General features: G+C 38.5%; 1 long non-coding RNA gene across 5 annotated transcripts in view; it reads left to right on the forward strand.

Annotated features, from left to right (window-relative positions):
- Positions 1 to 14,973, forward strand: part of LOC122883010 — an 80,826-nt gene that overhangs the window by 9,926 nt on the left and 55,927 nt on the right. Inside the window, exon 2 of one of the 5 annotated variants that reach the window (XR_006379523.1) lies at positions 7,872 to 7,917. This is a non-coding gene — a long non-coding RNA (uncharacterized LOC122883010). Of the gene's footprint in view, positions 1 to 7,871; positions 7,918 to 8,335; positions 9,687 to 14,973 lie in introns of those variants that run through there. The other 4 variants (XR_006379521.1, XR_006379525.1, XR_006379524.1 and 1 more) reach the window with 4 other exon arrangements.

Genomic DNA, 14,973 nt, shown 5'->3' on the forward strand with positions numbered 1-14,973 from the left:
AGTATTGTCTTTCCCTCATTGACTTCAGCCACAATAAGGATACAAGGGATTTGAAATGATTTTGTACATTTTGCATATTTTCCCCAACCATAAACTCTGTGTGCACCACATGCCATAACCCCAATCTTTCACCCTTGAGAAAAAGCCAACGAGATGGTTTAGCACATGGAGTAATTCTCGTCTCTCAGTACGGAGTCAGATAGCGACCTTATGAATGAGGTGATTGGTGAGGGCCCGCTCCGCCGCAGCCTCATTTACGCAGTCCATCACGGCACTCCACACGGCTGTGTTTCGGGGGGCCCGTGGCACTATTACAGCTCCCCCCCGGTCAGTCTGTGGTTATGTCAATAAAAACTGGGATCCGCAAATGCGGCGCGTTCCCACTGCAGGGTGCATATCTGCTGTTTATGTCAGTTTTTGGTAATGTTTCTGTGGACTGACTGATAGGCCTATCCGCTAGGGAGGCATTGTCTCTGGATAGAAATGCCTTTTAACTTTGATCACCCTCTAATGCGACGCCACTGTCCTTTATGGCTGCATTCTTTGGACTGGAATGGAATTTCAGCCTCTATCTTCATTTTACATACACATGCCTGCAAGATAAGTTAGGAATTTTCTAAAGGTATTTATTGACAACGAGAGAACAAGCTAAAGTTGTGTGTGTTTCTGTGTGTGTGCTCTCGGTCTTGTTTTAGAGGCTTTTCCTCTAATTTCTTGTCAGTGGTGCAAATTGATGCTATGATCACTCCAGATAAGATCTTCCCAGTCTTCATTCATCACTGAGAAAGTGTTATCAACTTAAACCAACCCCAAAACCATAACGAGCAGTTAACACAGACATGTTGAAATAGCTCTGATAGGACTGGTAATGGTGTAGAAGAAGGTTAACAGAGGACCCGACACTTAGACAGGAGTGAAGCTCAGATACCAGCTATCGTTACAGCTGATTTCAGCTCCGTGGGAGGCAGATCTGAGCTGCATTTCTCCTCTTAGCTTGTTCCCATATGTCGGGAGTACGCTCAGATCTTGTCTGTCTACTGTGGCTGGATGTGAGTGATGGCTTGAGGTTGTCTCTCTGGTCTGGAGCGACAGCAGAATGTGATGTATGGTTACAATCAGCCTGCTGTGTGTGTGCATCTGGAGACGAGGTGTGCAGTCTGGCCACAGGGACCCGAGCGCTTTTTCTGTTTGGGAAATAATGACACCCTATGACCATGTATGTATGTGTCTGTCAATATTGTCATAATATGCCATTTTAATCCTTTACTGCACGAATAATAGTTACGAAATAAATATTTCACTGTATTTTTTAGAAGATTGGGGTCAACTGATAACGTATCAATCAAAAAAATGTATCAACCCCACACAAACCCTCAGACCGAGAAAAAGGTATTTCTGTAGAGCAATTATTAGGTGAAAACAAGCAACATGCATTAGAAAGCTTGTATTTGAACATACATACTGTGTGGTCACTTGTTTCTTTATGCAATTTTTCAGTGTTTTCTCAAATATATTTTATGAATCTTCATTAACAGTTTTGTCATTGTGTGGAACCTCAGGAAGTTGTTGCTTTTGGTTGTGAAACAGAGATGGACATCGCATTTGCTGCACTCTCCCATTGCTTAAGAAAAACAATATATTTATATGGCTACATGTTATTCGCTCGTGTTCCACCCACCAAACCTCACACAATGCTATTTTGTACTATCATAAATGGTTGAATTAAATAAATATTTTGGAATTAAATTATTAAATTCCAAGAATGTGTAGACCATAAAAAGTCTCTTTGTCCATCACTGCCTAGCAAAAACATTGACATGGAGCATCATTTTACATCACAATCATAATCATTTTACAAATTTCATTTTGCATAGTGTTGTCCTAACAAGTAGCCTAACTGCACATTGCCTTGCAAATGGAGATTTACACTTTAGGAATAAAATATATATATATATATATATATATATATATATATATATATATATATATATATATATATATATATATATATATATATATATATATATATATATATATATATATATATATATATATATATATATATATATATATATATATATATATATATATATATATATATATATATATACATATATATACACACAACCATAAATTACAGCAAAACATCATACAGGAATTCAGTGGAATTCAATTTGATTGTATGGTTACAATCACTCTGCCTGTATGTGAGTGTGTTTTATTAATTAAGTTAAGTAAGTTTTATTCATTTCAAGTTAATTCAAATTAAAATGTTAGAACTTATAAACATGAGTTCTCTTGAACTGACTAACCAGCATGCATTGTTTGAGAGCAAAAACTCTACATAGACCCTCTTTTTTGGTAGTTTGCGGAAAACACCTATGATGGAAACCTGCTGAGTATCTTTAATACACATTAAAATACGTTTCTTTTCACGATAATAAAAACATTTATAAATGGGGGTGTGTGAGTGTGTGTTGCCTCAAGACAACACTATGCAAAAGAGGGTTGTTGACAGCATCCTTATGAAGAAAAACAAAATAGTCAGCATTAGTATGAATTTGAGAAAAATATTTTTGCTAAAAATTCAGTCAATATATTAAAATTGGTACTGCTCCTATGCTCAAAAACAATATTTTACCAGCAGTTTTCACGTGTATGTGCAGTATAGCATGTGCTTTCTGTCATGAGATGAATGCCCCTTTTTAACATGTTCATGTCAAATAGCTGATAACTCATAGTGGAGCTAAATTGTTCTGTAATTCTGTTTTCCCATGATGGATGTCTTCTTTTCAAATGAATCATCGTTTTCTGCCACAAGTCTTTCCCAGACCTCCGGCAGACTGCTGCAGGGTGGGCAGGAGCCCCACCTCTTCCCTTTACGCCGTGTCTCTGGTCAGTGCTGTGGTCAGATCATCCCAAAAAATGTGAACTTTCTCCTCTTCTCTTACAACTCACCCTCAGTAGACTTCTCCCATAAACATGCCAGTGTACACAGGGAGCAGATAGAGGGGAAGAAAGGATTTAGAGGTTTGGAACACACCCCTGGTGCTCTGCTCACTGGGGAATGTGAAGTAGGAGTCAGGCTAATCTCCAGCGCCCATGAGAGACTGGCTCCTGTCTGCCTGGCTGCCACTTCCCTATCTGTGTGTTTCATTTCGTCCTGTCATGCCCTATCTCGGGCTGCTAGTGCTGCTGCTACTGCTGGGTTCAGGCCCAGGGACAGCAGGGCCAGCAGAACACATACTCCCCCATAGCACTGGGAATACTTATACATTAGGTTTATTGTCTTTCAGAGGAATACTATTGTGTTATCATTTGATAATATTCTGTCACCGATTCTGAGCCAATGTAAATTATAAACCAAGAAAACGAGTTCTTGTTTCACGTGTGAAAGGTTTTGTTTGGTGTAATGCATAAAAGGGGAACACAGTTCACTGCTTTAAACATCAAGTTTGATTGTTTTCTATGCATACATTTGCTATATCCTGATGTATATTTATATCTGAACAAGACTAAGACTCTACAGCGCTGTGAGGCACCTAGATCAAAAACACGCGTCGGAGTACATTGGTTTTACTGAACAAATTTAAAGACATGTTTTAAGACATAAAAAGACTGTTTGGAATAATTATTTTTGTCTGATATGTTTTTCCACAAAAATTTCAATTACTTGAATTAAAATGAAATCTACCTCTTCTCCCGCATTGAATTCACCATAATAATTACTATCTATCCCATAATGATTATATTTCACAGCCAAGTTCATTGACATCAAACTGTTATTTTTCACAATGTATTGTATAGCAAACTATTGGACAAATGAAAAATTGTGACCTAATGGCTACGATGAATGTAAATTCCCAGGCTCATTCCCCTCATGTGTCACTCCCCAGTCCTTGACCAGGAAATTGATTGATTCTGCTATCATCAAGGATATTCCAATTTTCTTATGAAGGTGTAAATGTACTTATCAGGAAGTAGCGGGCCTATGCTTTGCAATGTAATTGCTGCCTCATGTTTTTTATTTCAGCTAAGAGCACATTTGTATTGTCTACAAGTGATCATTCACTGTGCATCAGTGTAGATGTGACCTATTAAGTCATGTTCAATTTTCCCTGAAATGGTAAACTAATGAATAATACACACATTAGCACACATTATTATTAATACTACAATTCACAAAAACAAAGAAAGAAGGAAGTCACACAAATTATTTGCAGATAACGGCAAATGCTTTGCTGCCATTAGAAACGATTTATCTTGAATCTTGAATGAGTCTTCAAAGATATACCATTTTCACCTCAAAACACAGTCCTTGGTTTTAATAGTTAATCCTTAAATGCTTCCAGTTAATACATGAGAAATGAATAGTTTTTTTATAGTGCATGTATTATTTATCATTCAATTCAGTGTTTCATTTTAGTTTGTTAGCATTTTAACATTGGCTAACATGAAAAGTAGCACTAAACACAAAGTACAGCTGAGGCTGATGGGAATGTCATTCATTTTGACACTATTAAGACTTGGACAAATTAATTGAACAAAGTGAAAAGTCAGAAGATCACCAAAGTTCACAAAGACCATAAATGATAAATAAATAAATGTCTGTACAAAATTCTAATCCATCCAATCGTTTTAATATTTCAGTTTGGACCAAAGTGGTTGACCAACCGACATTTCCATCCTCAGAGCCACACCACTAGCATTGCTAATAAAAATATTATATTTAAACAGACCAGTGTACCTTATGTAACAACCATAACCACACACACACACATGCACACACACACACTTCATGATCTTACATCAGTGCTCTCTCCTGTTTATCAGAAGTACAATGTATATAATGGAGCAAATTCCTGGTAAAAGCAATAAAAGTGATTCTGAGAAGACATTACACTGGTGTGAGCCCTGTTTTTACTCTGTGCTGAACAAAGCATGCACCTCTTTTTCATGGGGGAATAAAGTTCACTTTACACTGTGTTAGAACAAGCTAATCCATGAGTTCATACTAAGATGCTGCAGCTGTACACACTGTAGTAAAGTAAACGTATCGATGGAAAAATGCAATCTGTGCAATATTACTGAATATTACTCTATGGAGACGTATAAAATAAGTTCTGTGCAGTAATTCTTTCTGATTTCTCTCACCCAGAAAGAATTAGCATTTAGCTGAAACTTTTTTAATTTAGCTCAGAGACCTTTTAATGGTCTCACGTTCGGACATTTAATATATTTTTAAATTTATGTTTTTCTAACAATTCAAATTTAACAAAGATATATTTTTTTTAGTAAAATAATAAAATAGAGAAGAAACAGAAACAGGAGGCCTGGGACGAAGGCATTTGTGGGGGAAGGTAGAGTTCCTTTCACATGAATTTAGGTGCATGCAGGTAACATGATGGTCTGTGTGTATCAGTACACAAGTACATTTAACATTAATTAATTACAGTAACGCTGCACAAAATCACAATCACCATGTGTCAGGAGATACAGGATACAATCCATTGTAATAAGTAGGTGGTGGTATTTGTTGCATGGATGCTTCATCCCGTCTGCTAGAAAATGCATTTATGTACAACTAATTTGTAACAGCAAATACGTTTTGAAGGACTTGTAATGTAGGCTGGATTACATTTTTTTTATAATGAGGATATGCTGTTAATTAACATCTGACAAGTCACAAACATATTGATATTAGTGAACATATCAGTGAATGTTCACTGACAACATATTTCATTTCTGTTCTGCCAAAATATCTGATCTTGCAACATAATATCCGCTTGTAGTGACTACAGTGTTGTTAAACGTTTTGATGCTTATGTTTAGGCACCGGCAGGACTTGGTTATTGTTACGGAACGATCGTGGTCTTTGGTTTAATGTAGAAAAAGTCCTCCATGACTTGAGACACAACGTGATTATCAACATCTTTTCCATATCTACCCGACTGCAATTGTCCCCACAACGTAAGTGGGAAAACAATTAAGTACTTTGTAAACGTAATGTGTAGGAGACAGGGTTGGGATGCTGCATCAGATCAGTACAGGTAATTCCTATATTCTACAAGTGTTAATGTAGTTATGTGTAACCCCAGTAGGGCACAGAAAGATGCAAAGCAAGATCCATTTTTTCAAAGATCTGCCCTCCACAGCCGAGTACGGTTACACAGCAGACGGGAAACTACTGTCTGAAATGCCTGTCAGTAAATAGTTGTCATGTCCTATAACTTCTGCTCCTGCGGCATTTGAGATTGGTATTTATATTTTACATTTCTCCACAATTCAAATTAGTTGGTGAAAGCATTTAGTTAAGTACACTTTCAGGAAGATACAGAAGTTCCTTGATTATTTACAACAATAGTCTGTTTGGTTTAGGTTTTGCATATTGTTTGCCGGACTTCTTAGTTGATAAGTGGATTTAATCCTTTTGTGAAAGTGTACGATTTTACTAGCCCCTGCTGAGTGTGTTAGGAGTACAGTTATGCCAGGTGTAGCATTGTTGATGATTTGATTGTATACATTGTTTGCTAAGATGCTCGCAGATAACAAGCCTGGCTCTCAGATGGCAATGTCAGTCGGTCAGTCTGTCAGTCCAGCACTTTAGTGCAGACTAAAATATTCTAACATCTAAGACTGGCACCAAATCTTCTACAAAAATGAAAGGTTCCCAGACCATGTGTCCTGGTGATTCCCTGACTTTTCCTCTTGCGCCACCAGCAGGTTGACATTGTGTTTTTGAGTGAAAAGTCTAGACAATTAGATGGATGCCGTAAAATTGGGCACAAACATTCATGGTCCGCAGAGGGTGAATTGTAAATAGTTTTGTGATCCAGTGACTTTTCATCTAGCGCCACAATCAGGTCAAAATTCCATAATTAATAAATCTAAATACCTGAAAAACATCAGCCTCAGCTGTACTTTGTGTTTGGTGCTAATTAGCAAATGTTAGCGTAAGGTAACAGCATAGGTAAACCTAAACCCTGTCATACAAAATTTGATTTGACTTTGGGCTTTATAAATAAACTTGACTGTTCAGGGTAAACACAGGTTAAACTGGACTGAGTTTACTGCAAACATGCCTTTTACGTCCTCGCAGTTAAACGTTTCTGAAATTCCCCTTGTGCTTTCAAAACACTTGATCCACATTGTGGAACTCCACAACGGCCTGCCTGCTCAGTGTTCTCTCTCTGTGCTGAGTCTTATGGTACCTTGTAATACTGAATCACTGTTACTTATCATTACTCTACTTAATCTCCTGCAGATTGAGCCTTTTTTTGACCAAACAATGATGAAGAGTTAAATAGGGTGTGAAACATCTTCCCCCACAGTCCCATAAAAGGCCAATTTACACAGATCATTTACCCATGGTTCAATCGCACAACACGGAGCCTCGCGACCAGCTGTCACACAGGCTGCTGGCAAACATGCAACACTGGCAGTGGCAGGAGATGGTCTGTATGTGCATGTGTGTATGTGTGGGAGAGAGAGACCCAAGGGTGCTTTTCAGGGCTTGTGTGCATATTTGTGTTTTGCTGCTAATGTTGCTGTCTGCATGTATCTGTGATGATTTTTATGCTCAGTGTTAGTGTTAGTTGTCTCCAGAATGACCCATTCGCGGTGGGATTGATCCATGCAGGCTGTCTTTGCTCGCTCTCAATGGTCAAACAGCACAAACACAGGCCACAGGCCTAATGGTGATAATGTGTGTGTGCGTGTGTGTGTGTGCGCGTGTGTGTGTGTGCGTGTCGTGGAGGGCAGAATTATTGACTTATGTTTATGTACAGAATGGCATGTGATCATTCACCTGATAATGCTGTCATGACATTTGTTGACTTAAAATGATACAGCAAATCAAACCTGTTTTCTAGAAAACGGGAGATACTCTGGATGCTGAGAAGAGCAGATTTTTGTGAGGTAAGGCCAGACTATGTAACTTTTGAAAGATGAATTAACACATTATTTTACTTACAAATGAAAAGTTGAATTCCTAAGCAATAAAACCCACTCTTGCTCAGTTCAATACACTCAGAGGTTTTACTTGGTCCACTACGACTAGCTTGCGTGGCTAATGTTATGTTAACAAACTTCAAGTAGATATTGCTGTGTAACTGACATTACTGAATCTGTTTGCTGACTGTATGACTCATCTTTACTTGTGCTGCTGTTACACTATGTTTTAGTATTTACTGTTATTCCATTATTGCCAAACTAAAAGTTGAAGTTTATTAGCAGTAAAACACATTTCTCAATTCAATACACTCTTGCTGCTACAGCATTACTTGGTCTGGTATGACCAGTAGCCTATTGTGGCTAATGTTAGCTAACTTTAGTTAGATATTGCTGTGTAACTGACATTACTGAGTCAGTTTTCTGATTTTATGACTCTTGAGTGTGCAAGTTTATACTTGACCTCAGAAATGGTAGTTTGAACAAATTATTTCAACTCAAGGTCCACTTACTAGCTTTTTCGACGGCATCTCATCGTCGTCATCAGCGTCTTAGATATGGATGGATTTTGCTCAATTATCACTTGTGGTTAGCGGCTCAGGAAAAACCTAGTAGGTGGGTGTTGAGTTAAGATTTTGTTGTCAATTCATGACTCCTCTGCTATCGATGCATTTTAAATGAACTGTTGTCCTGTAATTGTGGCAATGTGAAAGATACAGGCTTGCTTTTAGAAAAAGGTTGGATGAATGTAAAACAGAATAAAAAATATCATCCTCAAAGTGAAATAGTTAACAGCATTTAACACTGAGGGTGCGAATGACAGTGAAGCCTGTCACCTATAGTACACTGACTTCATCAGGCAACAAGAGAGGACTTACCCGCTGTCTAATTATGTATATGAGACTTTAAACATCAAAATAATTGTCAGGTATAATCACCAAAAGCCATTCTTCTATGCAATGGTTTCTCTTGTTTATAGTAATTATTCTATTGTCACATATACATAGTGTTAAACCTGCAATAACGTTTTTTTTGGCCACTTGGGGGCAGCATAACAAGATGTAAACACAGCGTTTACATATTATCAATAGTTACCAAACAAATTTACATATCCAGCAAACACAGAGCAACATTTTGAGTTGTGTTCTGGCCACCTGATGAATGTAAGTCCAATGTTCAGTCTATTAGCTCTGGCCTGGTCTCCACCCATTTTTAAAGGCTCTCTAGCTGCTAAATGTTCACTAGTCACTAACGTTGTCTGCTGTTTGGTGCTGGGCAGGTAGCATAGCATAGCTCTGCATGCTGCTGCTGGAAACACTGCTGATGAGAGCCTGAGTCTGGTCATAATTTCCTATGACTTTGTCATTTGATCGACTTTTAATATAAAAATTACAAATTATATTAAATTATATACATTTATAAACATTTTTAAATCACTTCCTTAGCAGACTTACAAAGTTACTTTTGCATCATCCTCAGTTAAGAAACAACTGACTGAACCTGCACCGAGCAGTGCCTGCAGGGCCAAAACGATATGCGCTTCAGACAGGCTACCGTGCTGAAGCACAATAGAAGAACAGCCCACGCCCGCGTGGCCTGAAGTGCCTTGCAGACAAACAGAGAGGCAGGGCCTCATGTCCGGGTTGTCGGTATCAGACCAGCTCTTATCTTGAATAAATGCCACTCCACACATTTGTCTGTCTCCCTGCCTGCTGGAGAGCTGTTGGAATGCTCAGGTAAGCACTTTACCTGGCTCACCTCGCTATAGCTCCTACTCCATACTGCCCTTTTCTCTTCCAGTCCCAACTAAGCCTCATGTTATACTCCCTCCTCATGTCTCCCACTTTTATTCATTCTCCCTTTTCTCCTCTGTTAACCATTGTAGAAGTCTGCTATCTATTCCTGGCTGTCTCTCCACTGCTGTATGTCTCCTAATTTTCTCAATTAGATTATTACTATGAGCACTGTCCTACATGAACACAAAATTGTCTGCCAAAGTTGGAAAAAAAATTCCAGTTTCAAATGAAACATTTCTGTATATGTGTTTTTGTCTCTGCTTGAGAAAAAGGTAATTAAGAATAGGATGTAATTTAGAATTATTTTAATCAAAATCTGATGACAGTTGTGTTGTTTTTTGCTTTTTTGCACATGTTAGTCTGATTCCAGGCCTCTGAATCGCAACCCACATCTCAGATTTGTTCAGAGATTCAGATAGGTTTGGTGTTGTGCCCATTAACAGCTGTTTCCCCTGGTTAGAGAAACAATTGACCAATCAGAGCTTTGTAGGTGGGATTAAGAATGGGGACGTCATTTTGCTAGCTAGCTAGCCACAGTACCTAGCCCCATCTTTGACCTCAGCAGTCCATTTTTATTTATTTATTTTTTTTAACCAGCGGGTTGTTTCTCAAAAGTTATTTTTGTGATCTCACAGGTGTCTGCCTGGAAAGATAATAAATATTTGCCTGGGGTGAAACCGATATTTAAATCTGAATCTCCACAGATTAAGCCACTCCGCTCTGCTTTTCTTTCTTGCTGGAACATACGTTAAAGGTCCAGTGTGTAACATTTAGGAGGAGCTATTTGCAAGTATGTTTTCATTAGTGTATAATCACCTGAAAATAAGAATCGTTCTATTTTCATCACCTTATAATAAGCTGTTTTTATCTACATAGGGAGCAGGTCTCCTTCCACAGAGGCCGCCATGTTGCACCGCCATGTTTCTACAGTAGCCCAGAAAGGACAAATCAAACACTGGCTCTGAATAGGGCCGTTTGTGATTTTCGCGAATTCATGGCCACCATAGTTTCTGTTACACGCTTGAAAGGGGAGGGTGATGCAAGAGGTGAATACCGCTTGCATCACCCTCCCACCCACCCATTTGAAAAAAATGGTTGCAAATTGCAATTTCACCACTAGATGCCACTAAATCCTCTTTAAGTAACGTACTGTGCTTAGTACTTCTATTCCTGTGAGCACTGACGTGATAGTGAGCTGCTGTAACAAAAGAGTTTCCCCTCGGGGATCAATAAAGTATTTCTGATTCTGATCTGATCTGTGTGCTGAGGTCACAAATGGGGCTAGTTAGCTACCTAGCTACATCCATGAAAAGTAGCAACAAGTGTGGAAGAGATTGACACAGCTGTACGAGTTGCTGTAAGTTGACTTACAGAAAACAGTTATTTTAATTGCTCCTAGCAACCACAACCGCAGCTTCGATGTCAACTGAAAATAACGACTACTACTGATTGTTTCGGGCAAAACGAAATAAATGTCCTGTCCAACAAGAAATCCGCCAATATGTACACAATGTTGGGCCAAACGAAGGAAGTCTGATTATCAGGTGCTTATGTTTCTACACCACTGTCAATCAAATCTGATAAAACACACCCACACAGTCGAGTTTTTGAGTGTTAAACTCCTAATAAGTAATAGCTGAGAATGTTTTTTGTAAGTTTTAACTTTCATTGTTCTTTATTTAATCACTAATATTTAATGTCATACCAAAAAAATTGATTTGAAACCAAGTTTTCAGGGGCTTTAATACTTTTTGTCTCTTCCACATTGTTTTTTCCTGATTCTCCAACATCTCTCCCTCCTTACCAGCAAACAGCACAGTAAGCTTACCCAATGTATTTAGTCGTAAGTGTGCTTGTACACACAGTACACATGTTGAAAGACATGCACGCGATTGCAAGTGCATTCAGTTACGCAAAGACCGACCAGACTACATAACAGGACACACACACACACACACACACACACACACATACTCACACAGAGACAAACATACTAAGCTGATAGCGAACTGGGAAATACTTGCAATAGCCTGACTGACCTTGAGATAGTACAAGCACACTCAGCACACACACATGCACATAAGAACACATAAACCATTTGGTCTCTATTAAAACAGAGCAACACTGTAGTCACACATGCTACACTCTCAGACAAAAGTAAACACCTGAGTTGAAGCATGCGACACTGCAAACTGATCCCTAAATCGAGTTTCATGAGGTTCTCACAGCAGCTCTGCACTCAGCGGGACTGATCCAACAGTGGGATCTACTGTATCTGACATTTCATTCTTCATTTGATTCATTATCGTGACGTTCACATATAACAGAAAACAAAACAGCTTTAAAAAAACACTGAGGGATTTTACAACATAATAATAAACACAATATTTGGAAAATTGTCAAAAAATTGTAAGTAAAACAATAAAAACGTGAAAATTAGAAAGAACAACAAGAAAAAGAGGCTCGCAGCAGCAGATTCAAGCAGTTGTAGTAACTGACTTGTGTTTGTGCTGGAAAAATAACATTTTTGAGAAAATATTCTACAGGTGTGCAAATCTCATTGCATGAATTCACATACTGATTTGCGGATGCGCAAATTTTGTCCATGACCTCACATTTTTGATACAGGTGTGTGAATGTGTTTTGCACCGTATTCACTGCAGCAACTGTAGCAAAAATGTGAGTGTACAAGTTTCTTAATTTGTGATTCGTAGCATAGGATTTGTGCACCAGCAATGAAAAACTTGAGAAGGTGTAACTGTTGTGTTGTGTTTGTTGCAGAGAAAAAAAATCTGCAAGTTTGCAACTCCTAAAGCCTTTTTCTCTGTGACTTCAAATTTACTGATACACATGTGATACTATTTTCTACAACTACAGATTCAACTGTCACAGGTGCTCAGTTGTTTTGCTTAAATAATAGCTTCATATTGCAGAGCCACCCTCTAATCATTAGCTGAGGTTATGCAAGAGCTATCACCTATATCAGCTTTACCTGGGTAATTGTGCTGACCGTTGGCTTCTCTTATCGCCAGCACACACAAACACAAATACAGACAGAGACAATTCAATCTGCAGGCAACATTTGGTCTCAAAATGTGCAGCTTTTATGGACACACTTTACGTAAGAAACCCCCCCAATATCAGGTGACCATTATTAGTGCAACATTCTGCTTTTCTCCAGTTAAATGACATTTTATTCTTAAATTGGATTGGGCTCTTTATGTAATTAATCACATTTTGAACTGTGATCCCTAACATATCTAACCCTTCGGATGTCTTTATATTCTGTGTAGGCTTCTCCCCTCAGGGTAAAAAATGATGAAGCCCCTTAATTGAATTTTAAACCTGAAATCAATGTTTTTGCTGTGTAATGCTTTATAGATATATTTCTCATATTTGCAGCATGCTGTGCTTGTTTTAGAGCCCTTCTTTGGGGGGCAGAATTGGCATTTCTTTGCCTGCCCCATTTGCAGCCTCAGCTGGATCAGGGGTAGATCCAGTTCCCTTATCACAATGGCTGGGTTCATCTGTTTTGGGGCACATGGGCAAAAATCTGCTATTGGACCCTGTTGCCTCAAAGTTCCCAACATGTACAGAGCACACAGCACACAGTACTGTTGATGGCAGCTATAATATATTTTGCACAGAGACCCAGAAACAAACCAGTACTCCTATACTGCAACAGTACTTCAGTGGTGCAAATTCCCCAACAAATTTGCAAGTAATCTAATTACAAGCAATTGACACACAGGAAACCTGGGGCTTCTGGGGCCCCTGGAGGTTTGAAGCCCCGGCTCACTATGCATGACCTTTATGACACTATGACGCTGCCCTGACTTCCCAATAATACTCTCACTCAATTATTATTGTTATTTTGTTTGAGTCTGGTGTGAGGTAGGGGCAATGCTGCATGTGTGTGTGTCCTTTACTTTATAGTTGTTATAAATCATTTATTGATACCTAAATCATTTTATAAATCGCTGGTCAAAAAATACCCAAAGACAATCATTGTACCCTGATGGTGTCCAGCTTTTGCAATATATAAAAAAAGAGCAGCCACTTTTTCTAAGGGTGGGGATTAGTCCAGGAGAGGTCATCAAATTTAATGCTGAAAAGAAATGTTTTTTACTGCTGTTTACCTTTGAAACGGATCATTTTTGAGCCTGAAGACAACTGCAGGGTTAATGGTGAGCTTTTATTGCACTCACTGGGAGTTGCTGTACAGACAGTCATCAGGAGGGGGCAGTATGGACATTCTCATCAGTGGCTGTGACAGGTCCCTGCACTGCGTCTATAGGCTGAGAGACTGCAGTCAAGTCACAGTAGCTTCTCTGGACTCAATGTTCTGATCCAACATCACTGTGTATTTACTGCTACAGTAGGCCACATTTAAGCGCCTGCTAAAGTGTTTTTTCCCGACAGTTTCCCTGCAGAGTATTCTGATGTGTTAGAGCAACACATCTGGGAGAGAAAATCATTAAAAAGACATTCAAAATCTAAAAAAATGAGCGTCTTTATTGTAGTCATTATCGAATTCTTCTAAACTCGCAGTTTAAAGGGTTTGTCAGCCTGTAATGTGGAAATGAATGGACAAGATGTGACAAAGTTTTAGCCACTATGGATACTTTACATTTCATGGACAATCAGTAAGATGAAACTTAAATATTCCCGACGGTTGGAAACATCTCATATTGTGTTATAACAAATTGACACACAATTTTTTGTGTTATTTATTATTTTACAAAAGGTTTACATACTTTTTTCATTTCTGTTTTCATTTGAGATAATCTCTTAAGTCAATCTCTTGGCTTCTATAATGTTTTGGTCAGTGTTGTAGAGATATCATCAGCTCTCATCATTATTTTAATCTCATCTGATTAAAATAATTGGTTTTTGTGGAGGCATCCTTGCTGGCTGACATCACTCAGAATGAACTGTGTTTAGTCTCAGTGACACACATGCTACTTACCTCTGGTAAATTATGACTATCCCATGTTTGAGCAGATGCTATATATTTGTGAGCCACATTACACCAGACCTGAGAATGCTTTGATAAGTCTTACACTTGTAAAACCATCCTGTGTGATTTGTTTGACACTGTGTAATATGAACAGTAGTGCGTACGGTGACACAGGCCTACCATACCGCCGAGCTTTGTAGCGTCTTTTTAATGCTTAATGCTCTCTTCTCATTGGCTGTGGACATCAAGCCTGCTGACTGCAAATAT

The sequence above is a fragment of the Siniperca chuatsi genome, linkage group LG10, assembly GCF_020085105.1.
Source record: "Siniperca chuatsi isolate FFG_IHB_CAS linkage group LG10, ASM2008510v1, whole genome shotgun sequence".
Classification (NCBI taxonomy): Eukaryota; Metazoa; Chordata; class Actinopteri; order Centrarchiformes; family Sinipercidae; genus Siniperca; species Siniperca chuatsi.